The sequence below is a fragment of the Bombina bombina genome, chromosome 5 (genome assembly GCF_027579735.1).
Source record: "Bombina bombina isolate aBomBom1 chromosome 5, aBomBom1.pri, whole genome shotgun sequence".
In the NCBI taxonomy this organism is placed as follows: domain Eukaryota; kingdom Metazoa; phylum Chordata; class Amphibia; order Anura; family Bombinatoridae; genus Bombina; species Bombina bombina.
In genome coordinates this window covers 891,646,220-891,659,092 of record NC_069503.1, presented here as the reverse complement: position 1 = coordinate 891,659,092, position 12,873 = coordinate 891,646,220, and the positions used below count along the sequence as shown (strand labels likewise).

The following is a 12,873-nucleotide window of genomic DNA, read 5'->3' as shown; positions in this document are numbered from 1 at the left end:
TGTGCATTGCTATTTCTTAAACAACGGATATCTACTGAATGAAGCAAATTAGATAACACAAGTAAATTGGAATGTTGTTTAAAATTGTATTCTCTACTTGAATCATGAAATAATTTTTTTGGGTTTAGTGTCCCTTTAAGTTTACTTGCATAGTTGTTCAAAGGGTTTTGTACTGTGGTGTTCAGCTTTTCCCCTTTTCTGAAACGGTTTCATTAAATGAAGAATTTGGCAGAAAACAAAGCTGCCTTTTGCGGTTGATTGTGAACTATATATATCTATCAAAATTGAAATTTAGATATGGTCTTTGTTAGCTGCTGAATGCGGAAGTAGACGGGCCCTTGTTGACTTTTGCTCTTTATAGAGTCGGATTCATGCTCGTCAAAGATCATTACACTAAGATCTGCGCAAATCCAGCATAAGTCCAGCTCCAAGAAGAACCAAAGTCAATGAAGTGCCGCCGGCAGCTAATGAAGCCATATCTACTAAAATGGCATCAATGCTATTTTTTCCCCTTCATTTCTGGTTTGTAATTGACCATTCCACATGGGATCTAATTTAATGTTGGCTACACTTAAAGGTATAGAAAATAACTACTGAAATTCCATACCTAAATAAACCTTTCTAAATAAGTAACATCCTAGCGTTGTCAAAAATACATTTCTTATCTTCTAAGTACATTAAAATCATACTGTTATTATGCTCAAATAGTGCCCTGCTGCAGAGTCTGATCTGCCCTTCCAAAAATCAGTTGTCTGTCAGTCTCCGTTTTTTAACTAATAAAATTTCACTTCCTCATTAGCCGTATCACACTGGAGAATTCACTCAAAATACTGCGCGTTAGCTTTCTAATATGGACGTTATTTTTGTCAATTGATTGACAAGATTGTGTCACAATGGGCATTCAAATTGTTGTTCAAAAGTGATCTATAATTTCTTCATATCTTAGAGCAGCTTTCAAGCTACAAAACCAATCAAGGATGACCTTGTGGGTTCAGCCCTCATATACCCTAGAGTTTGCTTATTTTTCTTGCATAATGCACAACTACAAAATAGTAACTACGACTATTGCCTCTCATCCTGTTCCTGCAGCTCTTTTTAAATCAGTTTTCCTGTTTTAGTTGGTTAAAGGTTCCACATACTGAAGCTCCGCTTCTTCATACTGTCGCTGCCATCTTGAAGCTCAGGTATTCTGAAAGGGACATTAAACACTTTGAGATGGTAATATAAAATGATAAATTGTATATATAAAACAACTTTCATTATTTATTTGTCCTCTTTGCCTGTAATTTCATTCTGAAATTGTGAGCTTTTCAGTTCCTGTTAGAAATGGAAGTGCAAAACACTGTTAAATCCAGCACAACCATTGGCTGCACACTCTAATGACCTATGTATAACTGTCCCTAATTGGCCACAGCAGAGAAGGTAACACAAGTTACAACATGGCAGCTCCCAGTGTTTTATAGACACTAAAACTTTACACTTATTTTGTCACTTTTTAAACAACTAATGAAACTTTAAAAAAATACGTCTACATGTTAGTCATGGACTAATCTTTTCTTTGAATGCATCATTCTATCTAGCATGTATTTAGTGTTTATTGTCCCTTGAAAGTCTCTGACAGAAGCAGTGCACACTTACAGATCAGTAATACTGGCCTCTTTTTACAGCTGTTTTATTTGCTTGGAGTTACTGAGCTTGATACATCATGTGAGCTTTGCAGCTTTGCATTTTTTACACAGTTTTACAGTTGCATAAAATATATTTAAAAAGAACTCAACAATAATGTAGAGCAATTCAGCCGCAGCAAATATGTACAGCTCCAGCTTGGTATCGTGCACCCTAACTGGAAGGTTGACAACTTAATTGATATGTAAATGCAAACTTCTTCTGTCAAAGGCTGTGAGAATACCTGAGCTCCAAGATGGTGGTGCCCAGTATTAAGAGGCGGAGCTTTAGCAGCTGGCACCATATAGCTATTCAAATAGGAAAACTGATTTGAAAAGAGCTGAAGAAAAAGAATGAAATGCATTGTGAGTCGCTATTTTTTTATTTATTTTTTTGTAATTCAGAATTAGCACTTGTACCTTATATATCTATTTAATAAATTAACTAAACTAAGTGCCAAAACACAATAAAACAAAAATAATAAAAAAGCCAAGACAAAACTATATTCTCATTTGACAAAATAAATATGAATTATTCATTTTAAGATCTCTATTTAGATATAAAGACACATTATCATTCAGTTTCCAATTTTTGTTCTTATTTACTTCTATTATCAGATTTGCTTTATTCTCTTGGCATCCTTTCTTGAAGGAGAAACAATGCATTACTTGGAAGCCAACATAGGTCTAAATACGTTTTTTTTTTTTTTTATATCGCACTAACCATTCAAAATTAAATGGCTGACGAGACCTCAGAATGGATTGATTGGCATGTCTCTGGCTCATAGGGGGATTGTCTGGTACAGTGCTCAGCATAATCGAGTACACCCCAACAGATTTGTCAGAAATCCTTTACTTACCTTTCAGAAACAACATATCCTATTGGACACTATACTACAAAATGCTCCCACAAATGCAGGCCAGTGATTTCAACCAAGATTTGTTCATTTGCACCCACAACAAAGTATTTTTCCTAACAAATTCATTCAAGACCATGTTGCAAAAATGAATATACCCCAATGAATGTCATAGGAGCAAAGCTTAAATGTCTGACAACACATTTCTAATTAACAAGAATTCAACTACAGGTGAGTCTAATTATTCATTGGGCAGGTTTCCAGCAGACAGTTGATTATAAAAGGGCGTTACTTACCAAAGAAAACCCCTTCCTATGTCAGCAAAGGCTCCACATAGTGCAGCATTATATAACATCTTAGCGGCAAATGGCAAAAACAAAAGCATTGTGAGATATTTAATATCAAACTTGGATTTAGCAGCTCTCCGTTCCAGGATCTTCTGAGCGGGTCTTGGATTTTAAAAGCGCTTTGCAGGCACGCTGTCTAATCACAGCGTGCCCGATCGCGCCATTGAAATTAATGTAGCTCGCTCCCGCTACCAAGCCAGAGCGGGAGCGAGCTACATTCATTTCAATGGCTCGATCAGGTGTGCTGAGATTAGACAGCACGCCTGCGAAGCACTTTTAAAATTCAAGACCCGCTCAGAAGATCCTGGAGCGGAGAGCTGCTAAATCCAAGTTTAATATAAAATATCTCGCAATCCTTTTTTTTTTTTGTTGGCTACCTGCTGCTAAGATATTATATAATGCTGCACTTTGTGCAGCATTATATAACATTATTTTATAAGTTTACTGTCCCTTTAACTGCAGTTAGCTAAAGAAGTAGAAAGCCAAACTGGGGTAAGTGTTTCCCGTGACACAATATGGCGTACACTGCAGAGAAATGGCATGCATGGGTGTCGTCCACGAAAGAAGCCTTTCCTAAAGCCCATGCACAAAAAAGTCTGCCTAGAATTTGTCAGGACATATGCTTAAAAAAGAAGACTACTGGGGTTTTTTGGAACTGATGACTTCAAAACTGTATGGCGCTGCAAAGGTGAGGAGTACAATGAAAAATGCATGGTGCCTACAGTGAAACATGGTGGTGGCAGTGTCCTTCTGTGGGGCTGCATGAGTGCTGCTGGTGTCGGGGAGCTGCATTTCATTGATGGTATCATGAATTCACAGCTGTACTGCTCTATATTGAAATAGAAGATGCTACTATCACTCCGTGCCCTTGGTCATTGTGCAGTTTTCCAACATGACAATGATCCAAAACACACATCTAAGGCCACTGTTGCATTTCTAAAGAACAACAGGGTAAAAGTGATGCAGTGGCCAAGTATGTCTCCTGATCTGAACCCAATCGAACACCTGTGGGGAATTCTGAAGAGACAAGTTGAGCATCCAGGCTCTAAAAGAGGTAATTCTTGAAGAATGGAAAAAGATAGATGTTGCAGTATGTCGCCAACTTGTTCATTCCATGCCTAGAAAACTTAGTGCTGTCCTTTCAAATCATGGAGGTCATACAAAATACTAGATATAGTAGTTTCTTCTGTTAAGTGTGATCAGTCCACGGGTCATCATTACTTCTGGGATATTACTCCTCCCCAACAGGAAGTGCAAGAGGATTCACCCAGCAGAGCTGCATATAGCTCCTCCCCTCTACGTCACTCCCAGTCATTCTCTTGCACCCAACGACTAGATAGGATGTGTGAGAGGACTATGGTGATTATACTTAGTTTTATATCTTCAATCAAAAGTTTGTTATTTTAAAATAGCACCGGAGTGTGTTATTATCTCTCTGGCAGAGTTTGAAGAAGAATCTACCAGAGTTTTTGTTATGATTTTAGCCGGAGTAGTTAAGATCATATTGCTGTTTCTCGGCCATCTGAGGAGAGGTAAACTTCAGATCAGGGGACAGCGGGCAGATGAATCTGCATAGAGGTATGTAGCAGTTTTTATTTTCTGACAATGGAATTGATGAGAAAATCCTGCCATACCGATATAATGTCATGTATGTATACTTTACACTTCAGTATTCTGGGGAATGGTACTTCACTAGAATTACACTGTAAGAAATACATAAAGCTGTTTAATAACTAGAGATTATGTTTAACGTTTTTGCTGGAATGTAAAATCGTTTTCATTTGCTGAGGTACTGAGTGAATAAATGTTTGGGCACTATTTTTCCACTTGGCAGTTGCTTAATATGTTTTCTGACAGTTTCTGTTCTCCCTCACTGCTGTGTGTGAGGGGGAGGGGCCGTTTTTTGGCGCTTTTACTACGCATCAAATATTTCAGTCAGCAACTCATTGTATTCCCTGCATGATCCGGTTCATCTCTACAGAGCTCAGGGGTCTTCAAAACTTATTTTGAGGGAGGTAATTTCTCTCAGCAGAGCTGTGAGAATTATAGTTTGACTGAGATAAAAAACGTTTATTCTGTAATTTGTTTCCTGCTTTCAGAATTTGTTATCTTTGCTAATGGGATTAAACCTTTGCTAAAGTTGTGTTGTTTACAAGGATTGAGGCTATAACTGTTTCAATTTATTAATTTTCAACTGTCATAGATCTTCTGTGCTTCTTAAAGGCACAGTACGTTTTAATATTATTCTAATTGAATTGTATTTCCAAGTTGCAAGTTTATTTGCTAGTGTGTTAAACATGTCTGATTCAGAGGATGATACCTGTGTCATTTGTTGCAATGCCAAAGTGGAGCCCAATAGAAATTTATGTACTAACTGTATTGATGCTACTTTAAATAAAAGTCAATCTGTACAAATTGAACAAATTTCACCAAACAACGAGGGGAGAGTTACGCCGACTAACTCGCCTCACGTGTCAGTACCTACATCTCCCGCTCAGAGGGAGGTGCGTGATATTGTAGCGCCGAGTACATCTGGGCGGTCATTACAAATCACATTACAGGATATGGCTACTGTTATGACTGAGGTTTTGGCTAAATTACCAGAACTAAGAGGTAAGCGTGATCACTCTGGGGTGAGAACAGAGTGCGCTGATAATATTAGGGCCATGTCAGACACTGCGTCACAGGTGGCAGAACATGAGGACGGAGAACTTCATTCTGTGGGTGACGGTTCTGATCCAAACAGACTGGATTCAGATATTTCAAATTTTAAATTTAAACTGGAAAACCTCCGTGTATTACTAGGGGAGGTGTTAGCGGCTCTGAATGATTGTAACACAGTTGCAATACCAGAGAAAATGTGTAGGTTGGATAAATATTTTGCGGTACCGACGAGTACTGAGGTTTTTCCTATACCTAAGAGACTTACTGAAATTGTTACTAAGGAGTGGGATAGACCCGGTGTGCCGTTCTCACCCCCTCCGATATTTAGAAAAATGTTTCCAATAGACGCCACCACAAGGGACTTATGGCAAATGGTCCCTAAGGTGGAGGGAACAGTTTCTACCTTAGCTAAGCGTACCACTATCCCGGTGGAGGATAGCTGTGCTTTTTCAGATCCAATGGATAAAAAGTTAGAGGGTTACCTTAAGAAAATGTTTGTTCAACAAGGTTTTATATTGCAACCCCTTGCATGCATTGCGCCGATCACGGCTGCAGCGGCATTCTGGATTGAGTCTCTGGAAGAGAACATTGGTTCAGCTACTCTGGACGACATTACGGACAGGCTTAGAGTCCTTAAACTAGCTAATTCATTCATTTCGGAGGCCGTAGTACATCTTACTAAACTTACGGCGAAGAATTCAGGATTCGCCATTCAGGCACGCAGGGCGCTGTGGCTAAAATCCTGGTCAGCTGATGTTACTTCTAAGTCTAAATTGCTTAATATACCTTTCAAAGGGCAGACCTTATTCGGGCCCGGGTTGAAAGAGATTATCGCTGACATTACAGGAGGTAAAGGCCATGCCCTGCCTCAGGACAAAGCCAAAGTCAAGACTAGACAGTCTAATTTTCGTTCCTTTCGTAATTTCAAAGCAGGAGCAGCATCAACTTCCTCTGCACCAAAACAGGAAGGAGCTGTTGCTCGCTTCAGACAAGGCTGGAAACCTAACCAGTCCTGGAACAAGGGCAAGCAGACTAGGAAACCTGCTGCTGCCCCTAAAACAGCATGAATTGAGGGCCCCCGATCCGGGATCGGATCTAGTGGGGGGCAGACTTTCTCTCTTCGCCCAGGCTTGGGCAAGAGATGTTCAGGATCCCTGGGCGCTAGAGATAATATCTCAGGGATACCTTCTGGACTTCAAATACTCTCCTCCAAGAGAGAGATTTCATCTGTCAAGATTGTCAACAATCCAGACAAAGAAAGAGGCGTTTCTACGCTGCGTACAAGAGCTCTTGTTAATGGGAGTAATCCATCCAGTTCCACGATCGGAACAGGGACAGGGGTTTTACTCAAATCTGTTTGTGGTTCCCAAAAAAGAGGGAACTTTCAGACCAATCCTGGACTTAAAGATCCTAAACAAATTCCTAAGAGTTCCATCGTTCAAGATGGAGACTATTCGGACAATTTTACCTATGATCCAAGAGGGTCAGTACATGACCACTGTAGATTTAAAAGATGCTTACCTTCACATACCGATTCACAAAGAATCATTATCGGTACCTAAGGTTTGCCTTCCTAGACAGGCATTACCAGTTTGTGGCCCTTCCATTCGGATTGGCTACAGCTCCAAGAATCTTCACAAAGGTTCTGGGTGCTCTTCTGGCGGTACTAAGACCGCGGGGAATCTCGGTAGCTCCATACCTAGACGACATTCTGATACAAGCTTCAAGCTTTCAAACTGCCAAGTCTCATACAGAGTTAGTGCTGGCATTTCTAAGGTCACATGGATGGAAGGTGAACGAAAAGAAAAGTTCACTCGTTCCACTCACAAGAGTTCCCTTCCTGGGGACTCTTATAGATTCTGTAGAAATGAAGATTTACCTGACAGAGGACAGGCTAACAAGACTTCAAAGTGCTTGCCGCACCCTTCATTCCATTCAACACCCGTCAGTGGCTCAATGCATGGAGGTAATCGGCTTAATGGTAGCGGCAATGGACATAGTACCCTTTGCACGCTTACACCTCAGACCACTGCAACTGTGCATGCTAAGTCAGTGGAATGGGGATTACTCAGACTTATCCCCTTCTCTGAATCTGGATCAAGAGACCAGAAATTCTCTTCTATGGTGGCTTTCTCGGCCACATCTGTCCAGGGGGATGCCATTCAGCAGACCAGACTGGACAATTGTAACAACAGACGCCAGCCTTCTAGGTTGGGGTGCCGTCTGGAATTCTCTGAAGGCTCAGGGACAATGGAGTCAGGAGGAGAGTCTCCTGCCAATAAACATTCTGGAATTGAGAGCAGTTCTCAATGCCCTCCTGGCTTGGCCCCAGTTGACAACTCGGGGGTTCATCAGGTTTCAGTCGGACAACATCACGACTGTAGCTTACATCAACCATCAGGGAGGGACAAGAAGCTCCCTAGCTATGATGGAAGTATCAAAGATAATTCGCTGGGCAGAGTCTCACTCTTGCCACCTGTCAGCAATCCACATCCCGGGAGTGGAGAACTGGGAGGCGGATTTCTTAAGTCGTCAGACTTTTCATCCGGGGGAGTGGGAACTTCATCCGGAGGTCTTTGCCCAAATACTTCGACGTTGGGGCAAACCAGAGATAGATCTCATGGCGTCTCGACAGAACGCCAAGCTTCCTCGTTACGGGTCCAGATCCAGGGATCCAGGAGCAGTCCTGATAGATGCTCTGACAGCACCTTGGGACTTCAGGATGGCTTACGTGTTTCCACCCTTCCCGTTGCTTCCTCGATTGATTGCCAGAATCAAACAAGAGAGAGCATCAGTGATTCTAATAGCACCTGCGTGGCCACGCAGGACTTGGTATGCAGACCTGGTGGACATGTCATCCTGTCCACCTTGGTCTCTACCTCTGAAACAGGACCTTCTGATACAGGGTCCCTTCAAACATCAAAATCTAACTTCTCTGAAGCTGACTGCTTGGAAATTGAACGCTTGATTTTATCAAGACGTGGATTTTCTGAGTCAGTTATTGATACCTTAATACAGGCTAGGAAACCTGTTACCAGAAAGATTTACCATAAGATATGGCGTAAATACCTATATTGGTGTGAATCCAAAGGTTACTCTTGGAGTAAGGTTAGGATTCCTAGGATATTGTCTTTTCTACAAGAAGGTTTAGAAAAGGGTTTATCTGCTAGTTCATTAAAGGGACAGATCTCAGCTCTGTCCATTCTGTTACACAAACGTCTGTCAGAAGTTCCTGACGTCCAGGCTTTTTGTCAGGCTTTGGCCAGGATTAAGCCTGTGTTTAAAACTGTTGCTCCACCATGGAGTTTAAACCTTGTTCTTAATGTTTTACAGGGCGCTCCGTTTGAACCCCTTCATTCCATTGATATAAAGTTGTTATCTTGGAAAGTTCTATTTTTAATGGCTATTTCCTCGGCTCGAAGAGTCTCTGAATTATCAGCCTTACATTGTGATTCTCCTTATTTGATTTTTCATTCGGATAAGGTAGTCCTGCGTACTAAACCTGGGTTCTTACCTAAGGTAGTTACTAACAGGAATATCAATCAAGAGATTGTTGTTCCTTCTTTATGCCCAAATCCTTCTTCAAAGAAGGAACGTCTACTGCACAACCTGGATGTAGTCCGTGCTCTAAAATTTTACTTACAGGCAACTAAGGAATTTCGACAAACGTCTTCTCTGTTTGTCATTTACTCTGGGCAGAGGAGAGGTCAAAAAGCTTCCGCTACCTCTCTTTCTTTTTGGCTTCGTAGCATAATTCGTTTAGCTTATGAGACTGCTGGACAGCAGCCTCCTGAAAGAATTACAGCTCATTCTACTAGAGCTGTGGCTTCCACTTGGGCCTTCAAGAATGAGGCCTCTGTTGAACAGATTTGCAAGGCTGCAACTTGGTCTTCGCTTCATACTTTTTCCAAATTTTACAAATTTGACACTTTTGCTTCATCGGAGGCTATTTTTGGGAGAAAGGTTCTTCAGGCAGTGGTTCCTTCTGTATAAAGAGCCTGCCTATCCCTCCCGTCATCCGTGTACTTTTGCTTTGGTATTGGTATCCCAGAAGTAATGATGACCCGTGGACTGATCACACTTAACAGAAGAAAACATAATTTATGCTTACCTGATAAATTCCTTTCTTCTGTAGTGTGATCAGTCCACGGCCCGCCCTGTTTTTAAGGCAGGTAAATATTTTTTAATTTATACTCCAGTCACCACTTCACCCTTGGCTTTTCCTTTCTCGTTGGTCCTTGGTCGAATGACTGGGAGTGACGTAGAGGGGAGGAGCTATATGCAGCTCTGCTGGGTGAATCCTCTTGCACTTCCTGTTGGGGAGGAGTAATATCCCAGAAGTAATGATGACCCGTGGACTGATCACACTACAGAAGAAAGGAATTTATCAGGTAAGCATAAATTATGTTTTTTGTTGTGGGGTGTATTCATTTGTGCATCACCTACTTTAAGTAAACCTGAAGATTTTATTAACCTTACTTTCATGTAATGAGCTAAACAAATGTTCTGTAAAACTCAGTTTTTTCAAAATTCTGTAAATTGTTCTTATGTTCATTGAGATATTTATTAAAATCTTACTTTTCAAAAGGGGTGTACTCATTCATGCTGAGCACTTTATGTCGGACTGCCTTTTTCTAGTTTGGAAAACACTAATATACTTTTAGGAAAGTGATTTTTGTGAAAAGCACTATCTTTCATCAAGGTGGTGAGAGTCCACGATCCATTACTCATAGGAATTTTCTACCACTAGGAGGAAGCAAAGATTCCCAAACCCCAAGAGCTCCATAAAACCTCTCACATACCTTAGTCTTTACTTTGCCTCTGCTGGAGGTGGTTAAAGAATGAAGACGTGCATGTGTTTTTCAGAGAAAGGGTTTTTTCAGTCTATGTTGAAACCGATCCCCTCAGAGTACAGTGCTTGTCAGAGGGATGTATTTGGGCTATGGTTTTTGATAAATTGGTTTCGCCTCATGGGGAATCCTTCATCAACCCTCTGTAATCGGTCGCAGTGACGTGTCCTCTGCCTCCCTTTTATAGATTTACATAATGCTCCTATTCCATAAACTCTGCTGATATGTTTCAGTACTGGTTTGGCTTTTTGCTACCTATTTGATAGTCTATGGGTAAGTATATTTTATTTTAACATATAGACATTTAGATACTTTATGGGCATTTTATTTTAAAAGTTTTTATACCAATTCCTTTATTTGTGATGCAGTGTTTGATATTATGAAGATTAATGTCAAAAGCATGTGTTAAGCAATATTTGCAGGAAGGGCCTTATGGCTTATATCCTGGTTTGCTGATATGGTGTCTAAATCTTGATTATTTTCTCTCTCCTTTCAGGGAAATAAGTTATTTGGATCTGATTTAGATAATATAATTTCTACTATCACTTTAGTTAAAGGAGCTTTTTTTCCCTCAAGACTGGAAGTCTATAGGAAAATCTAAAGCTTCTAATCTGTTTTGTTCCTTTCGTCAGTATTAAGAATAGAAAACTGACTCCTCTGCTTCAAAGCCAGGTTCATTCTGGAGATCTAATGCTAACTAGAACAGGTCTAAGCAGGGTAAGAAATCTGTTGCCTATTCTAAGACTGCATGAGGGTGCGGCCCCGGATCCAGAGGTTCTGGTAGGGGGCAGTTTAAGCCTCTTTCAGGAGGCTTGGTTTCAGTTTCTCCTAGATTCTTGGGTTCAAAATATTGTTTCTTGAGGATATCGAATTGGATTCTGAACAGGCCCTCCCGGAGGAAGGTTTTTTTTCTGTCCAATGTTCCAAGGAAGCCTATAAAAGCTCAAGCTTTTCTTTAATCTGTCTCAGATCTGGATAGTATGGGAGTGATTGTTTCAGGAACAGGGGATGGGATTTTATTCAAATCTCTTCATTGTTCCAAATAAGGAAGGCATTTTCAGCCAGTTCTGGTTTTGAATAAGTTTTTAAGGTTTACATTTTACAGAATGGAAACTATCAGGACTATTCTGCCTTCTATTCAGCTAGGTCATTTTATGTCCACAATAGATTTAAAGGACACTTTCCTTCATGTTCCAATTCTGAGAGAAAGTTACCAATTTCTGTGGTTTGTTTTTCTGGGCAAGCATTTTCAGTTTGTTGCCCTTCCATTTGGTCTAGCTATAGATCCTTTTTACCCCCAATGTTCCAAGTGCCATTTTGCTTGTAAACAGAGATCAGGAAATAGTAGCACTTTCTTACCTGGACGATATCTTGGTTCAAGCTCCATCCTTTCCTTTACCAACCTTTGTTGTTTCTCAAAAGCTTGGTTGGTGGATCAATTTTCCGAAGAGCTCTTTGGTTCCTCAGACAAGGGTTACTTTCCTGAGTTTCCAAGTGGACTCAGTGTCTGAGTCTTTCTCTTACAGGGTAGAGATGATTTGGACTGGTGTCAGCTTGTCTACACCTTCAGTCACTTTCATTTCCTTCAGTGGCTCTGTGTATGGAAGTACTAGGTCTCATGATTACAGCTTCAGATGCAATTTCATTTGCTAATGTTCACATGAGGCCTCTTCAGATTTGTATGTTGCATCAATGGTGCAGGGATTATACTCGGCTGTCTATAGGATATTTTTTTGTGATCCCAGTACAAGTCAGTCTCTAACTTGGTGGTTGGATCATCAATCTGTTATTTTGAGGGCTTCTTTTGCTCATCCTACTTGGACTTTGATATCTACAGATACAAGTCTTTCAAGTTGAGGAGCTGTTTGGGGATCTCTGACAACACATCCTCGGGACGCAAGGTGGCCACCTATGTTCTGGAACTCTGTGCAGTATTCAGAGCCCTTTAAGCCTGACCTTTGTGGTCTAGTCTCTGCAATTTCCATTCCAGGGCCTAACAGGGGTGGTAGATTTTGTCAGTCGTCAATTTTTACATCCAGGAGAGTGTTCTCTTCATCAGGATGTATTCAATCAGATTGTGGATCTTTGGGGTCTCCCAGGAATAGATCTGATGACCTTTCATTTAAACCACAAACTTCTCAGTTTCTCTGCGAGGTCCAGGGATCCTTAGGCAGAGGTAGTGGTTGCTCTAGTAGTTCCTTTTGTCTTTTCAGCCTGCTTATCTGTATCCTCCTCTGTTCTTCTTTCCAGAGTAATTTCTTAGATAAGGTTGGAGAAGTAATTTGTAATCCTGATTGCCCCAGTGTGCCTTGCTGGATTGTTTTGCAGATCGGGTTACAAATGTCCTGTTACACTCCTTGGTCTCTTCCTCTGCGGTCAGACCTTCTGTCTCAAGGTCCTTTCTTCCATCCGGATCTCAAGTCTTTAAACTTGATGGCATGGAAGTTGAACGCTTAGTTCTAAGACATAGGGGGTTGTCAGACCTGGTTAT

At 40.8% G+C, this 12,873-nt stretch overlaps 1 protein-coding gene across 2 annotated transcripts in view; it reads left to right on the top strand.

Annotated features, from left to right (window-relative positions):
* Positions 1 to 12,873, top strand: part of ATP6V1H (ATPase H+ transporting V1 subunit H) — a 364,453-nt gene that overhangs the window by 140,445 nt on the left and 211,135 nt on the right. The window lies entirely within an intron of this gene.